Source organism: Macrobrachium rosenbergii, chromosome 19, assembly GCF_040412425.1.
Source record: "Macrobrachium rosenbergii isolate ZJJX-2024 chromosome 19, ASM4041242v1, whole genome shotgun sequence".
Taxonomy (NCBI): Eukaryota; Metazoa; Arthropoda; class Malacostraca; order Decapoda; family Palaemonidae; genus Macrobrachium; species Macrobrachium rosenbergii.
Genome location: NC_089759.1, coordinates 31,018,095 through 31,032,127, shown reverse-complemented (window position 1 = coordinate 31,032,127; position 14,033 = coordinate 31,018,095). Strand labels below are relative to the sequence as shown.

The window sequence follows — 14,033 nt, the reverse complement described above, 5'->3', positions numbered from 1 at the left end:
TTTGAGAATACATGTTGACGGGTCCGCATACAAGGGACGGAGGTTCTCTGGCATAGTCTGCGTTGGAGTCCATAGTTACCGTACTGCGTCAAATACAGGTTGACAGTGAAACGCTTCGCTGACTCAACCCCGTGAATTATAAAAGAAAAAAATAATAAACTGGTTGTCGACTGTACACCAGGTTATGTAGAAACAAGTTACTAAGGGAAATGTACCATTCACATTTTTCCCTGGGTCGTCTTAAATATTTACACTTTTCGACTATGACACGAGTTACTCTTAATTTAAAGAACATTCGTCGAGTAAATCGAGCTGCGTCGCCGGTCGTCACAGCGAGAAAACAAAACAAACAAAAGCGGCGGTCAAAGAAATGCTATTTGACGAACTTGCTGCTAAAATTCACAACCAGTGGTCATTAAAAAGGACTAATTGATCCTGTTATTCACACACTTTTATGCACGATTAATACAACAATGCCCCGCTGACAGACAATAACGTATCCACCACAAAACGTCAAAGCAAGCTTCCAAGAACTGCCACAACTCGATCCAGCTGTCCTGGAAAAACAGGGGAGCGTTGTCCCGCCACAAAACCAACAGGCCATACGTCACGAATCTGGAAAACTTTTCAGTTACCACTGACGTTTTCAGTCTCCAGTCGGTTCAACCACTAAAAACGACACAGACCAGCACCTCTGAACACCCATATCACAACAAACCATAAATAAAAGTGGTTTGAAGTAAAAGCGTTCGAGAAATGCGCTAATCGACAACTCTCCACAAGAAAGTAAACGATCCACCTACCCTGTCAGGTAGACCTTCCCCGGCCACATTTATCTTGCTCGTTATTAGAGCTCGAAGACCTTCTTCGCCTCCGCTTCTACTCAACACGCAATAAATAACACCAATCAAAATATCGCACCGTCCTAATTTTTAGACACAGATCATTGAGCTGCGCATGGAAATGCATGGAAAATAGGGTGTGTGAGGCCATTATGGAAAAAACTGGTGTGAATGCGTGTGTATATACTTTATATATATATATATATATATATATATATATATATATATATATATATATATATATATATATATATATATATATATATATATATATATATATATATAAATATATATATATATATATATAAATATATATATATATATATATAAGTATCATTTATATTTATATATATAAAATAGTTATATATTTATATATATATATATATATATATATATATATATATAAAACCAGTATATTTTATATTTTATGCCTAAAATATATATATATATATATGTATATATATATATATATATATATATATATATATATATATATATATATATGATACTCACCTATTTTAGGAATATAATGTAAAATGAGAATACTTGGTCTATATATATATATATATATATATATATATATATATATATATATATATATATATATATATATATATATATATATATATATATATATATATATATATATATATATATATATATATATATATATATATATATATATATATATATATATATATATTCTACCAGTGAACAGGGGCACAGAAGAAAAGTGCCCGAAATATATGTTTGCAACGTTTAAATAGTGTTTTATGGGCCTTTTATATTCATATATATGTAGTGTATGTATAAATGTTCGTATGGATGCATGTAGCTCTGAAAGACATTAAGAACACTTGGAAAAAATGAATATCGACAGGGCATAGCGCGTCCATTCCCTACACCTGGATGGTTAACAGGGTAGGATGGAGGTTGGGGTGGGGGGAGGGAGTGATTAAATAACAAGGGCTCCTGGATGAGAGGAAAGACGGACTTAGACTATGGCCTACGTGCCTAGGCTCACGATTAAACAGCACATGGGAAAAATGCTACACCGGACAACCCTCTCAAGCACCCAAACTCTCTCTCTCTCTCTCTCTCTCTCTCTCTCTCTCTCTCTCTCTCTCTCTCTCTCTCTCTCTCTCTCTCTCTCTCTCTCTCTCTCTCTTTCTCAAAACAAAAAAAAAGGGGGGGGAGGATCGTTGCTGAATAATGATCATACTTATAAGATGTACATTTCGTGTTTTCGGCGAAAATGTTTTGCCTGATTTACGTCATCGTAACGGTCAAATGAATCGTGTAAACAATTTTCGAAGAGAATAATGAAATAAACCATGACAAACATGGACGTCCAAGTTTTCCCAGTCGCATACCATCAAACACCGTGGGTTAGCCAAACAAAGTCTATACTTGTCCCATTATAGACCACCAAGGACAGTGCAGGTGCCTTTCAAAACAATTGCTTAATTACAATGCAAAGCCTCTTTCACACTGCAAAAGTCACTGCTGTTTCATATGTCACTGATGAGCTGGATTATAAATACTGCCACAAAGCATTTTATATGAACTGTATGACTTATCGGATGAATAATAATATATATTCTCATGGGATGGAAAAACAAACCTTTCTGAATCGGCTTGTGAATACCTAAAGGCTCATATCATCTTCAATCATCCATTCCTCAAGCGTTCTCCCTAATGATTTTTAGCAACTCAAAATACCAAAGTAAATTCACACTTTTTGATTTCTGTTGTGAAGTCTATGCAATTCTTTTCGAAAGACGTGGTAATTCAACATTTACATCATCTATGACAAAATCTGACATAACTTTCAGAAAGGAAGACAACGCAACCTGTTAAAAAAAAAAAAACATGAAATTTTCCATATGGAAAATATTTCATATTACTATCGATACAAATGGCATTGTAGGATTTCCGCTGAAGCCGTACATGTAATCAGCCACAATTTCTGAGAAAAGACGCATTTAATATTGCTCTCTAAGTTAAATAGAAAAAAAAATTGAGAAATACTTTTTAACATTAAAGCTCACTAAGGTAAGAACGAAAGATCAAGTTTCAAACTGGTCTACCGTCGACTATTTTGGACAGTCTTTTATTTCTAAATCTAACTCAACGAAAACGCTTTTGAATGCACTATATACTAGGAAAACCAAATGGTTTTTTACCAAATGACATTCAGAACATTCACTTGACAAATATACTTCCATGATGTTCGGCAGTTTTAACAATTCTTTCAAACTACTTTTACGCCCACTGATCTTACGGATGCGAGATGTGGCAGAGACCCGGTTAATTAGTTTGGATTACGCGGGTCTTACGCCAGCACGAGCCCTTCCCTAAAATTAAGTGCGGTAATGTGCAGAAGAGAATAAGATGCCTGACGTGGACCTTTGGAGTCTTCAAAACGAACAGATTCAGCAGCGCCTGATTATGATTTAGTACTAATAGACCTACCGAAGTCGAACTACCACTGGTCTCAATATGCGTTTGGGTTTAGCGGAAATATGAAAAAATTAAAATCCCTGTTAAAAATCATCAAACACCTATCAAAGTAACACACAACATGCAGATGTTAAATGAAGAACATCCCAACAAAGCCTTGAGGCAGATGAAGAGGCACTGTTAAGGTACAAAGTCTAAACAAAGATAAGTAGTGGTCTGAAGAAGAGATAAATATGAAGTACTGACTTGTATTACTATTACCTTGGTCACTGGGTGTTATTGAGATTTGTGTCTTTTTCATAATTTTGTCATCCTTGCTTCCAGTTGAGTGCATCCACTCCTAACTTCTCCGAAAGCCTGTTTGTTATTGTACTGAATACGAACTGGATCTTTTAAATCATATTCACAAACAAAAAGCAACAACAAAATCTAAAATCAATCTCTCTCTCTCTCTCTCTCTCTCTCTCTCTCTCTCTCTCTCTCTCTCTCTCTGTGACATACAATATCAAAGAGTCTACTTAGTGGAAAATGCTTTCAAGCAACCTTAATGAAAACTTTAATTACACATTTCTGAAATTACTACGAGCAAACCGCTTTCTCTCTTTCATATATAAAATTAATAAAGGACCCACAAAGGGCTCAAAAATAATTCCGATAGTGTCTTCCGGTAAGTACCACAATGCAAATTAAATCTTCTCTAGGCGCTGAGATGCTGAGAGAAGTTACCGTCGGGCTTTTAATGACCATTTCCACGAAGCTGAGGATTGACAGCGTTCATAAACCCTTTCGAAATATCGTCAGTATAACGTTTCCCAAATTTCTCCCCCCGCCCCGTTGGGAGGTAGTGCCGTCAGTGCACCTCACGGGGTGCACTGTAGGCATTGCTAAAGGTTCTTTGCAGCGTCCCTTGGGCCCACAGCTGCAACCCCTTTCATTCCTTTTGCTGTACCTCCGTTCTTATTCTCTTTCTTCCATCTTACTTTCCACCCTCTCCTAACAATTATTTCACAGTCCAACTGCGAAGTTTTCCTCCTGCTACACCTTTCAGACCTACCTACTTTCAATTTCCTTTCCAGCGCTGAATGACCTCATAGGTCCTAGCTCTTGGCTTTTGGCCTAAACTCTATATTCCATTCCATCTCCCCAAACACAAGTCATAGGGATTCTGGGAAATAATGATTTTTACGAAGTGTTCGTGTCATCCGACATCAAGCAGCGATTAGAAAGTCCTTCGAACGGAACGACATTTGGTTGTAATTGGAGATTGTTACGATTGATGACTTTCGAGACTAACAGGGAAAAGAGGGCGATTTTGCGAAGTGTGTATGTCTTTCGTACATCATTTGGCAGCGATCAGAGAAACGTTTACCTAACATCACTGACACGTGAGAAGCTGTGTTTGCAATCTTCACTGTAAAGCAATCGCGATTAGCTGTGAGAAAGAAATCAGGCTGTGGTCAGCACTGTCGTCAGTGGTTGAATCGAGGCCAACTCGGGTTGTATGTGCATAGTGAATATATCCGTATGGTGCAAGTATATGTAAAATGTGATGTGTTGGTGATGTCACGTACTTCCAATCGTGCTTTGGGGGATGAGGGGGCGGGTGGCTTGTGGGATACGGCAGAGAGGTTGGCACGACTGAGTGAGGACTTACAATGGCGTTCTCTCAAAACTCGGGAAAACTTCCATAGACCTAAGTGAACTCTCGTATCAAAAAGTTAACTCAGATTTTAGCAAGGCCAAGTCTCCGAGAAGCAGCCCTCTTGGGTTGAAACGCGTAAACTTCAAGTGATAGTACAGAACTGCAGCTTCATTCTTATTCTTCATTTGCCCGCCATACCTCCTATGTGTACTCTACTACTTAGTCTTCCTGCAAAAACGAATTCCAAGTAAGGCTTGGCACAGGTCCCACCAGCCACTCGTCAATTGCCACTTTACTGTGTTAACTTAGGCGAAAAACATATGCTGGAGGTTAGAAAAATGAAATGTTTGTATTTTTTTAATAATTTTTCAAAAATCACGGTAAAATAACATTCATGAACCTAATAATATCATTATTCTCAAATGACTTGATAATATCTTATTATGTAAATGAAATGTAATATTTTTCTTATTATGTAAATGAAATGTTATATTTTTTTTATTATGTAAAAGAAATGTAATATTTTTCTAATAAAAGATAAAAAAAATGACTTGATGCTAATACGAGGCGTTGCAAAAAATGTCTGTATCTGGCAGACATTAACAGTCAAACATCGGAAAACTGAACATACTAGAGCAACGATGCCAGTCTACGATGTTGTGCCCTAAAATGGACCCTACATTATCTTATTAACCGATGTCTTAATAACAGAGGTTCAATAATGCCAGTACCGTTTCTCCTACAGGAATTCCCAGTTAACGATACAACTGCTACGAAACTGCAAATTCATCTCATCAAACTTGAAACTTTACCTCCCAAAACGGCTTGTAGGAAGACATGTCGATGCAATCCCAGTGGAGAGTCACAAGTATCCAGTCCATGTTTGGCCCAGCGTTCAGACATTATCCTTCTTCCCCAAACGATGAATTGGAAGTCCAACTGGACCAGAGTTGCTTCAAATGATTTGCCGTTATTTTCATATCAAAACATTACTTGGGGGATAGGGTACTACTTAAGTCTTACTTTTCTGATTAGTTTAATCCAAACGTATCACAGTCAAGCACTGATATGTCATGCTAATAAAATTCCATTTTTGTGCAACATGTTATAATAATTCGGGGAATAACGCAAAATAAAATACGTGGCCTTTAGCTCTCTGTTGAAACTATTTTGACGCCTAAATGTTGCGAAGATTTCGTTCTAATTCCACACAACTTTCTACTCGAGTTTCGTCGCGTTCTCACTTTACTTAGAATAACGGCAATATGTCCACTGACATGAAAAGAAGAAAAACCTAACATTCCTTATCAATAAACATACATAATCTCGGTGGTGAGAAGGGATAAAAATAACCACAGCAAAGGCAGTTCCCACCGCATTCATGTCATGTGATTGAGGAGGTTTATTCAGCCACTTCGTTACTGTTACATCAACTTTCTTTCAGTGTAGAAAGTACAGCAAAAGTGCAAGGATATGCAGTAAATCAGTACGACAAACACAAAGGCAAAAGGGAAATTAGTATTCAAAGACAAGTTGTGTTATATGATAATCAACAAGGCACATTCCGTCCGATTGCGGGCTAAACACCTGTTGCACTGAACACTGGGCAGCAGTGAATAATCTGTTAAGATTGAACAAAATCAACACTTTACGTGAGTGACACTCAGTTGGATTCTAAATAATTACGTTATCATAACCAACTTTAAGATATGCTTCCAGGTTAAAAAGAAAAAAAGTGTTGGTCACTGCAAGGAATCGAACACCGTGTTTATGCGAGTTCAAGTGAGGTGTGGGGAACAGGTAGCCGTTGGGGATTGGGAGGAGGGTGGGAGAGGGGGGCGTGTGAGGGTGGGGGGTAGGACCTGAAGAAGAGTCCTTGGAGAGTAAAACAAGTATCTGAATCCAGCCACGAACCAGTTTCCGGAGCGTGTAAAGGAACTTGCACCCTTAGCTACACCTAATTCTTTAATAAGACTACACACCCACAGGTATTTTTTTTCTGCAGAAATGGAAATTAGTCTAACAACCCCGGTACCTGACTTGGTTCACATTTAGACTTTTCTGCTTCATAAATACAATCGACTCTCTCTCTCTCTCTCTCTCTCTCTCTCTCTCTCTCTCTCTCTCTCTCTCTCTCTCTCTCTCTCAGATATTCACAAATATTTAAACGGCGCAAAAATACCAAGGGGAGAGTAATGCCCAACTACGACTAGAACAGTGAAGAGAGAGAGAGAGAGAGAGAGAGAGAGAGAGAGAGAGAGAGAGAGAGAGAGAGAGAGACTACAAATATTGACGACAAAACCTGAATCTCAAGCAAGTTTTCAAGGCACGAGAAAAAAAGCACCAATCAGGAGTATGTTAAAATCTTGGTTCATCAAAATCCTAGTTCAATGACAACACGAGAGAATGAATGAACGGGAGAATTTCGGAAAAAATCAGGAGTATTTTAAAATCTTAGTTTAACATCAGCGCAACAGACTGAATAAATCATTGAATTTTGCAGGCAAATTTTCAAAGCACGTGAGTAAATCTTGGAAAAAAAAAAAAAAAAAATGACTTGAAATTCTCACTTTATGGTCTGTCCTGGCTTTGATTTCTCAACACCTCAAGAAAGAGGATCGTTGAATGATTGAATAAATAAATGAAAGACTCTTTTGGACAAGCAAAACAAAAGGGCACCAGCTGGCGACACGAGACATGGAGTCACGACCAATGAGCAACCGCGGAACTTGCTTCGCTTCTCCAAGACGTGAAATAAAACACGCCTGGAAATTTGACTCCATTACTGGATAAAACGCTCGAGCTTCATTAATAAACGATGATACTGAACAAGTTTTTGTCGTCTGGTAAACTGTACCTCTGAAAGTAATACTGTCAGCAAGACTACTGAATTTATAAGATTTTGTCTGCAAAAGAACTATACTTCACAAAGCAATGCTGTCATCATTGGTCATTCAAACGACGGTATTTTGTTTGCAACAAAACTATATTTCACAAAGCAATACTGTCAACAATAGTAATTACTTATTTAACCGTGATTTAAATGAAATTACAATCTAAGCCACTTCATGATACTGACCATTTTCCTTAAGCATAATCTTATACGTTCAAAACGCTGTGAAGTGATGACTTTCTCCTAAGTAGCAGTCACTGGCACGACGACATGACAAAGAAAACCATAAAAAAATACGACCCTCGCTAACACCATAAAAAAGTAAAGATTCAAGAAAATGCCAGGCGTATTGGCTGATTAGAGGCATTCGCAAACATTTAATTAGATGTTATGTGAATTAGCTTCACGAGAGGACTTGAATAATCTAAGGTTTAAATTATATAGGTTCATTTAACCACTCAAAATGTTATAATTTCGCAAAACTATAGTTTTAAAGTTAATTTTTATTTTTTTCAATACAATAAAAATATTTCCATAGCGTCCCTCACTTTACGAAATGATCAGCTGACTGCGTGTAAAAATCTGTGTGTATATATATATGTGTATAATATATATATACACATTTATTAATACATACATACAAATACATATATATATAAATATATATATTTCATATATATATATATATATATATACATACATACATAATATATATATATATACACATTTATTAATACATACATATATATATACATATATATATATATATATATATATATATATATATATATATATATATATATATATATATATACACATATTACATAACCATTATTATACAAGCTGCCAGTTTCTTACTTCACAACTCTTGGCTGTTGGCGTAATTTCCACGAATTACTCAATCTTTCCAATCTTGAAATTACTTTGCAGGACAATAATAAAATTAAAATTATCTTGACTTTGAGCATATTTACCATAATTCTGTACATTTAAACAACGGAAACAAGATTAGAAAAGACAACACGCAAGATCACAAAACTGAGGTCAGTGGCATTACGTTTACAAATAAACTCTAGCTTAAAATCTTATGACAAATGTATACAACAAAGTTACTTGAGTTAGGTATTTTAAGGACAATTTATATACAAGTTATTTTCCATAACCTCTCCTCTCTCTCTCTCTCTCTCTCTCTCTCTCTCTCTCTCTCTCTCTCTCTCTCTCTATATATATATATATATATATATATATATATATATATATATATATATATATATATATATATATATACATATATATACATATATAAATTATATATACACACATATACTTCACAACTGTGTGCCTTTCTCGATTAGGCTAAGGCAATCAAATGCCCCCATCCCGCCAACGCATGAAATCAGGCAACCCATAAGAAGCGTCATGGCAACAAATGACGTCCTCATGGAAGCAGATAAACGTCATGTGAGTGTAAAAGGACGACGCTAAATACGTTCGAACTTTCACCATCGGCCCCATAACTTCTTCCTCCTCTTACCTTGTACATCCTCTGGCCTTGGTTTCGTGGAGTTCATTTATTAAAAGACAATGCATAGGGTGAGGGTTACGAGACAAGAGAATTCTGTACAATATGATCATGGATAATTCTGATAGGCATAAGGCAAAACTAGATTTTAATTCTCGACTGTAATAATATCCTTGGATCCTAAAGAACCAATGAAAAGCCTAAACGGTTTTGTCAGCCAATCACCAACCCTTCACTTTCCTTCTTTTTACTACAGTTTATAGGACCACGTTCTCTCTCTCTCTCTCTCTCTCTCTCTCTCTCTCTCTCTCTCTCTCTCTCTCTCTCTCTCTTTCCACGATCTTTAGCATCGGCTATGAAGAATACAGACAAAATTTGCACCCTCAGCGAGATACATACAAAGAATTGCATCAGTGAAACATCCTAAGAGAACGATTAAACTTAAGCAAATCAATAGAACAGAAAAGAAATACGGAAATGAAAAAAAAAAGTTACTCTCAATAACAGAAGCAAAAGATATGTTTTTCCTTGTTTTATGACGTCAGATCGAATTGCTTGTGATAGCAAAGTCTCACACAAGAGAAATTACTTATTTTCTTATAAAATACTATTCAGTAAAGTACTTTGATCTTAGCGAAAGTCGACCACTTATAATTATGTTTTGATTATTTCATAATACGTCACAGATCAACAAGATATAACACCAATGAAATGTTTCACAAAAGTTAAATTATTCTACTTCCGGCTGGTAGTTAAGCATAGCGGTCACTACAGCAATTAAATGCACCAGCGAATAGATTATGATCGCCATCACCTTGGCGATTCAACTGTTTGTGCTACCTGTAATACCAGTCACCTGGCCCTTTTAAGGGTCTACCGTCACATCTGTATGCTGTCAACATTGGCTTTTGGAGACCGTACCCAGGAGTATGCAGGAATTAGAACCGTCCACTCGCTGACAATGCCCAACTAGATATACAATAAGCTTATCATATGCATACACACACACACACATATATATACACACACATATATACATATATATATATATATATATATATATATATATATATATATATATATATATATCTAAGTATACCTTAGTTTTACCAGACCACTGAGCTGATTAACAGCTCTCCTAGGACTGGCCCGAAGGATTACTTATTTTACGTGGCTAAGAACCAATTGGTTACCTAGCAACAGGACCTATAGCTTATTGTGGAATCCGAACCACATTATACCGAGAAATTAATTTCTTAACACCAGAAAAAAATTCCTCTAATTCTTCACTGGCCGGCCGGAGAATCGAACGCGGGCCTAAGAGAGTGCTAGGCGAGCACGATATCAACCCATCCAGTGAAGAACTACAGGTATAATATACCTATGATCAGCGTCCTTAAAAATCGGCTTCCCAGCCCACGAAAAATCAAACACACATTTACCATATACAAAAAGTCACTCAATTGTTTTGCTCATGTCCAGTTATGATTTAACCCTACACCCCATGAAAACAGATGAAAATGGAATCTATGTCACTTGACATATGCAAGCACATACACAATAAGTGACTGTACGTAGAAAGACACAGCTTGTCGTTATAATCAAAAGGTATATTCGAATCTCGGTACGGCAGATGTCCTGATCTTTGGGTGCAAGTTATTCCCAAGTACAGTTATTTCAAATTAAGGGATATATGTGGGTTAATATCCGAGCATAAAAAGTCACGTGTGAATTTTACATACAGACATAAACTTTTTTAACATCCGCAATGATCTCTCCATTTCCCAATTTCCTAGTACATGTATATCCGAACAGATAGATAGATAGATGTAAGGTGGGACAGTACAATAGAAAGGCAAATGCTTCCCCTCAGCACTGTGGGAGGAACTGTGGGAGGAAACGGTTAATACAAGCGATCAATCACATCTCACGTGATCCTTGAAAAGCAAACGGATGCTGGATGGCGAAGCCACAAAGGAGAAAGAGAGAGTTACTTCTAAAAAAACTGACACAAGAGAGGACTGATTGGGCGATTTCATGTGCACCAAGAATTCTACATTAGCCTCTCCTTTCCTTGATGAAGCTATAATGAAAAGTAATCTGAAGTACATATCCTTTCTACAGGTCTGATGATGACGCTAGTATTGATGGAATCGTCGCCAATATATATATATGATGCTACCTGTATGTGTTTTCGGGATTAATTAGTATGGCTAAGCTCGTTTCCCTCACAGCCTCACCATCATATCAAATGGGAGGCCCAGTTTATGATTCATCGCCTATCGAACAAAAACGTTACATCCACCTGTCGGTTTTTATTGGCAAAATGCTTAGATTCATGTTGTCATCTATCTCCATTTCTGTTTCAAACTTCACACAATGAGATCACATAAAGCAGTGGCCTTAAAGCTCTCACTGAACCACTTCCTTTTAGATTCAGCAAACGCCATACATAAGGTACCGGTATCATTAAGAAGACGAAAATCTTGTTTTAGTGAAATCACTAAAAGCGGTTCAGCATTCACAGCGAAGCCAATCATTACAAAAACTGGTTCCTTCATATCAAGCCACAGGAAGCCTGTTGGAGAGGGGCGAGCTAGCTTGAATAAATTCAGGGTTAGTTCGACTCGCAGAATTTCAAAGAGTAAAACTTCATTTCACTTGCGCTTCCAGCCGTGCTGCCTCTACCCGTCGCAAACTACTCAGGCTAAGAAAAGCCCGAGAGGAGGAAAAAGCATAAGCAATTCTTGTGTCTAGAGTCCCTCTCCTCACAATTTCATAAATATAAGCGAGCTTAGGTTACACCGCCATTACTTTACTTAAACTTAAACCCTGGGTTTTATTGCTGACTTGGAAAATTTCTTAGTTTCAAAATGAAGATGAAGTATTTCAGGTATTGAGAAATTTGCGCGTTTTCAACAAATAATGTACGCGTATACAGGAATGAAAGCTCCATAATGTCTTCCTAAACAACGGTACCACTCAAAAAGATATGATGACCGCTGACCAGGTTAACTAAATTTCAATTTCCCTCCTAATATGCCAATTAAATGTACCAGAAGTCTCCTGAGCGAGACAGACTTTTTCAGTGTCTACTTAAATTTATAAAAAGCTTTACTTTCGCTACATTCTAACTGAAAAGATATCAAACCTACAAATCGAGAAAGATACATACAAGACGATAAGTAATAATGTTCAAATTTCTTTAATTATAATTAGTGTCAGCGGGAAAAATCAATATCGAGTGACGAAAATTTGCAACGTTCGCTGAGAGTACAATGTTTTAAAAAAACCTTCCGTTTGTTTCATAGTATTTCAAAGCAAACGCAACCACGCAAGAAGCAGAAATAAATCGGAGTATCTTCTCTTCCCTAATACCTATTCTACTTACTCCTGTATGTGAAAGTGTGCAGGTGAGGCGCATAGGATGTACCTGTCACATGAACGGCGAGGACACCACACTCGTGATTTCATAGGTCCTTCGTTGCAGGCCGAAAGTAATGTTAAGATACGCCCCTTTTACGAACATAAAAACTCAGTGACATTTATCAGTTTCTTGATGCAACGAAAGAGAGAGTTATGATGGAGTATCTGCTATTTTTAAGCCTTCATTACATGCATCAAAGGCCTTGCGACGGAACCCCCCCCCCTCACCACCAACAAAAAAGTAGGATATCATCATCACTGGAGGATTTCCTATCTGATCTTATCCCTTTCCGCTTCTCATCGAGTTTTTCGCCTTTTCTCCAGTGATTAGGATGTTCACCTTACCAGTCAAAGGTCGAGGGTTCGATTCCCCAGCGAGCCGGAACTCTGTACACATGCTCTGTTAAATATTACTGTGCCTTTGTTGAAGATCAGACGGTTAAGCAGAAAAACACATGATGGGTACAAAACACATGATAGGTAACCTCACCCCAAAAAACCTGCCAACACTAGGAGTCGCTCCTACTACGAAAGATGTGTGGTGAATATATACACACACACACACACACACACACACACACACACATATGAGAGAGAGAGAGAGAGAGAGAGAGAGAGAGAGAGAGAGAGAGAGAGAGAGAGAGTTCCAAACACCGATTCGAGAAAGGAACTTCACCGTAATTACGATAAAGGTAGACCCAGCTTCACCCGGTGAAAATAAGCTTTGATTAACCCTCTTGATAACAGTAATTAGAATAATTACGATGACTAACTACGCGATAAGTGGCACCAGATGATTATCTCAAGTTACATGACGGCCCTGATTGATAAAAAAAAATACCTTCCTCATATCAGTTCTTGCGATTCACAGGTAACACTTTCTCAACTTTACGAAGGCTTCCAAGCAGAGGAACATTTCCTTCAGAAAAGTGTCATTCATTAATCTAACACGATTTTTAAAAATACAATTTTAGACATAGCTTAAAATAACAGGTAAGAAAAACCAGGGTATTATAGACACTTACATTACCCTCACACATGCAATAGGAATCAAAATTTTTCTCTAACACGCTCTGTAATGTGGCCACAACATTCATTTCTCAAAACACATCCTTTTCATAATTAAAAAGTAAACACAACTTATTTTCCTGATTAAAACACATAGAAAACAACTAATATTTAATACTTAAACTCCAGGCTAAATGCCGTAATACTATTTTCCTCAAACACATGATGTCCAATGGG

General features: G+C 37.0%; 1 protein-coding gene across 13 annotated transcripts in view; it reads right to left on the bottom strand.

Annotated features, from left to right (window-relative positions):
- Window positions 1-14,033, bottom strand: part of milt (trafficking kinesin-binding protein milt) — a 349,817-nt gene that overhangs the window by 45,993 nt on the left and 289,791 nt on the right. The gene's annotated exons all lie outside the window — the stretch shown is intronic.